Source organism: Dipteris shenzhenensis, chromosome 5, assembly GCF_047967505.1.
Source record: "Dipteris shenzhenensis isolate YYH24624 ecotype China chromosome 5, Dip_SZ_1.0, whole genome shotgun sequence".
Lineage (NCBI taxonomy): Eukaryota > Viridiplantae > Streptophyta > Polypodiopsida > Gleicheniales > Dipteridaceae > Dipteris > Dipteris shenzhenensis.
The window spans coordinates 5,118,260-5,123,260 of record NC_141600.1 but is presented as its reverse complement, the minus strand read 5'-3'; the positions used below and the strand labels follow the sequence as shown (position 1 = coordinate 5,123,260).

At 43.2% G+C, this 5,001-nt stretch overlaps 1 pseudogene; it reads right to left on the bottom strand.

The window, feature by feature from the left end:
• Positions 1-797: 797 nt before the first annotated feature.
• Positions 798-4,613, bottom strand: LOC147901541 (pentatricopeptide repeat-containing protein DOT4, chloroplastic pseudogene; annotated as a pseudogene).
• Between the last annotated feature and the right edge of the window lie 388 nt (positions 4,614-5,001).

Here is a 5,001-nt window from a genome sequence, read left to right as displayed (position 1 = left end):
GCCTCGGAGGGATACTAGGATAGCAACGGTCGTAGCCTTAACAATATGGCGATGGATTGTGGGAATAGACTTAAGGCCACAGGTCAATGCCTGTCAAACCAACGAGAAAGTAGACCACGACAGGTCATAAATAAGGCAATGGATTAAATGTCTGACAGGTGTCGGGTCGTGGGGATAGAGCTAACGCAACGAGTCATGGGGATGGTGAGCTACAACAATGGGTCGTCGGGACAGAAACTCGTAGTGTTGCCGACTAGTTTTTGATGATTGTTGATGATTTTGAAGTTTCTCTTCAAGTTTCTTTTGATAGGGGGATGCCAAACTACCTAGTCTACCTACTCAATGCACAAAACAACAAAAAACAACAACATTTGAATGACAAATGAGCTGTTTTGCAAAATATAACAGTTTCTCCTTCGAAACCAACTTCAAAATTCACTCAAAGCATCACTCTTGGGTGTTTTTGTTGACAACTTGAAAAGTTTCATTTGATCAAGTATAAGCTAGGCACATCCAATAAGCATGCTGATTGCTTAAGTAGGCCCCTATTCACTCTATGATTGAAATTATTCATTGTAAAGTATTCTACTGTGTGAAAGTTGGCCATCTCTTTCTGAGTGACTTGGATTTTTAGGATCTTCTTAAAGCTATAGCAGCCCCTGCTTAGCACAATAGAGAAAAGTGCTTGATTACCATCTTGAAAATGGACTTTTGTACAAGTTGAACAAGCTTGGTGTACCTCAAAATGAAAGTATAAGAACATCATACCAGCCCAACAGTCAGTCATTTTTGTCTTGAAAATCACATTTCTTACATCACTTACTAGGGACATTATAATCAAGCCGATATGGCAAGTACTCCATAGGACCGCACCAAATGCGACGGATATTCTAGTAGATGCCTTGCATGTTTTAGTTGGGGATCCCTAGCTGGACCTGCTGCTCTAAAGTTGCTGTTTTGGGGCTGCTCGTTCTAGCCATTGGTTGGCCCTTCCTGATTGCTCTACCTACTATCAAATTGATGGCCCAACAATTGGCCCTTAACTATATGCTCTTGTCCTCCCCTAAGCTAGCTAGGCTACATTCTCCATTTCCCATGAATCAGGCTCACAATCAGAGAGCGTTCCCTACAAGTCCAATAGAACCATGCCACACCATCCGTAGTGGATCCATGTAACACCTTGTGTGTATAAATTTCCTTCTCTCAGTAACATTTTGAGTGATGGAACAAAATCCTCAGCACTTGGATATCTGTCATATCTTTTCTATGAGGTCTGTGTTAACTTAACATCTCCATCCACTTATTCAAGCCTTTATTTCACAGCCATCACTGACTTTATATATTCTGATAATTGATTCATGTGTGGGCACACATTGCAGTGTACATATGTCCTGGAAATCATGGATGCAGGAGACTTTCTAAAAAATCTCCAATCTTTAATCCTTATTATGATATAATTTTCATTGTGACAGCCGTTGCATGTCCTCAAACCTTTAGGTCCGTGGCATGTTAAGAAGCAAGAACTCTCTAAATGCTCGCACAATGCAGCTTCCTTTTACCCATGAGGAATGGTTCTCAAGACCAAATCTGTGTTAGGTACATACCCTTCCCATTTCACACGTGATCTCAAGGTTTCTAGGATTGACGAGATTTCAATACTTTGGTTGTAACCCACCACAAACTCATGGACCTTCTTATTTACCTCTATCAAAGCAGTTGCAGCTGTCTTCTTTACACCTGCATGTTTCCTCCGCTCTTCTATCTTGTACGCTTCATCCCACCTGCCAGCATTCGAATAAATGTTTGCCATGAGCACATATGATGCAGCAAATTCTGGATACATCTGGACAAGCTGCTGAAAGCACCTCAGTCCTAGTTCAGGTTCCCCGTAAGTTTTGCAGGCACTCAGCATGGCTGTCCATGTCTCTTCAGATGAACGGCATTCCATGGTTTCAAGGAACTTCTCTGCCTCATATAGACGTCCTGATCGTGCAAGAAGATCAACCATGCAACTATAGTGATCTGATGTCGGTGAAATACCATAATCTTCTCTCATCACCTTAAAATACTCTTGCCCCTTTAATACCAGGTTGGTATGGCTGCATGCAATAAGAAGACATGTGAATGTAATAGCATTCGGCTTCACACCCTGTGCTTGCATGTCTTCAAAGCATTGTACAGCCATATTACCCTCATGGTTTATGCCATATCCCTTTATTAATGCATTCCACGACACAATATCTTGAAGTGACAGCTTGTCAAAGACTTCCCGTGCCTCTGAAAGTGAGCCACAATTAGCATACATGTCAACTAAAGTGTTGCCAATGAAAAGATCTCTTTCAAATCCCTTTTGTGTAATCTCAGCATGTACTTCCCTGCCCTTGCTTATGGCTCCTATGCTGCCACAAGCTTTCAGGACGCGAACAAATGTGTCAGCATCAGGAAAAATGTGCTCTGCTTGCATTTGTTCAAAACATTCAAGTGCTTTCTGAACAGGTCCATGTTCAGCATATCCTGCAATTAGTGCATTCCAGGACACAATGTCTTGGACTGGCAGCTTGTTGAAAGCTTCCTGCGCTTCTGGAAGTGAGCCACATGCAGCATACATGTCCACTAAAGTATTGCAAACAAATGCCTCCCTTTCAAATCCCTTTTGTGCAATGTTCATGTGTATTTCTCGGCCCTGGCCTAGGGCTCGCATACTGCCACAACCTTTCAAGATGCAAATATATGTGACAGCATCTGGAGTGATGCCCTGCAATTGCATCTCTTCAAAACATTTCAGTGCTTCCTGGCCATTTCCATGTTCAGCATATCCTGCAATCAGTGTATTCCATTCCACAATACGACCTGGCAGCTTGTCAAAGATTTCCTGTGCCTCTGAAAGTAAGCCACACTTGGCATACATTTTCAGTAAAGTGTTGCCAACAAAAAGATCTCTTGCAAATCCCTTTTTCTCAATCTCTTTATGTATCTCTCGGCCTCTGTCTATGGCTTGTATGCTGCCACAAGCTTTCAAAATGCAGAGAAATGTAACAGCATCTGGAGAGAGGCCCTCCAATTGCATCTTTTCAAAATATTTCAGCGCTTCCTGACCAGATCCATGATCCACATAGCCTGCAATTAATGTATTCCATGACACAGCACTGCGAACTGGAAGCTTGTCAAAGACTTCTTGTGCCTGCACAAGTGAGCCGGATTTGGCATACATGTTAACCAAGGTGCTGCCGACAAAAAGGTCTCTTTCAAACCCCTTTTGTGCAATCTCGGCATGAATCTCTCGGCCTCTTTCCACCATTTTCAGCCTAGCACAAGCTTTCAGTACGGCCATAAGTGTATGCCTGCTAGGACGTATATTATTCTCTTGCATTTTCTGGTACAAGTTGAGGGAGTGCTGCATTCTCCCACATTGGATGTACCCAAATATAAGAGACGTCCATGAATGCTCATTCGGATGAAACAACTTGTTGAAAACCTGCTGAGCTTCAGAGACACTTCCACATTCCACAAACGTTGGCACAATGTAGTTCCCAAGAGCTCCATGGGCTTCCAGACCATTATTGGAAATCTGTGCATGCACGTGCTTGGCATACGGTAGTATTCTTCTTTGCCTTACCTTCTGAAAGATGGAGACACAGTCCTGAACCAAAGGCAGCTCAGCCATCCGGTCTAGAATACTGAGTGTCTCCTCTAAGCTCAACATATTTCAACCACTGTCCAGCGCATTCACTTGTCTTGCAGATGATGCCAGACAGTTCTATACCCTCTGTCAAGCCGGACTCTCTAGAGCTTGAAGACGCCTGTTCTTGATTTGCATGCTGATCATATTCTTTGCCGTAGTTGATTCCCTGGCTTGCCCCCGTCTGAAAGTTCTTCTTTTCAAGCATCGTTACCCTAATATTTCCAGAATCGGTTGCAATGTGCTGTAATGAAGCAACACAAAGCCTTCAAATCCATACAACACGTAGAAACGTACGATGCTGGATGTCCTTTCCTCGCTATGTGATGTCACCGGTATTCCTCCTCCATGCGTACTCCCTTATATGTTGCTAGTTGTATCCTAACCCGGGAAGCTAGCATAATTATCTTGACAAAATCCTGTCTTTTTTTCTTGTTTTACATACAATGCAGGTTTCCTCTTTTCACGTACGCAGAATTTTATATAGCACCATTGAATTACCGTTTCTGATACGATTGTATCTCCCTTCAACGTAAGCTCTCTGCGATTACAAGAAGTCAGGATCAGCAACACTTGATTTCCAATGATAAGCTTGCGACTCGGTGGCGGGGTGCCAAAAAGCTCTCTCTTCAGCGAAAGTTGCAGGTGGGTTGGCTCTCTCCCGGCGCTGGTAACAAATCGAACTTGAAGACGAGCAACACACCGAATAATTGTCGTTAGGTGTCCGTGCTCGTGGGCGGAGAGGAGATGCATTAGGCAAAAGTTCCCACCTCAAGGGCTCTGCACCTGGGCAAAGCGGGGCCAAGGTCAATTGAAGCTCCCTGATTCGCTATCCGCTGTTTGTCTTTACGAAATTTATGGCTCACATGCTGCCAACAATCTCTGCTTGGATTTGCCAGCCCTCCCAACATTTTTACTAGCCTCGAACATTTGCCATCATAGCATTTTCGTTTTTGGAGAGGTAGGGTGATATTACATATTACTTGCTTCCTTCTTTCACTTCTTACGATTTCTAAATGGAATCGGAAAGTTAGTCCCTCATGCCCTCTTTGCATTAGATTCAAGGAAACACACATGCATTTGTTGTATGAGGTAACTCAAAGGTTGAGCTGTATGCAAGTCTCCATTAAACTTAAGTGGAAGATGGCGTTGCTAGGGGACAAAGGAGGCTTGAATGAATTGATTTACGACCTGTGGTGGCAGGTGGTATGTTGTCGATGGCCACAAAACTCGGCAAAGACCTTTCAATGAGTAGGAAAATTATTCTTGCAAAGTGTCATAATGATCATACATCATTTTTATGGTGGGACACATATATCTTC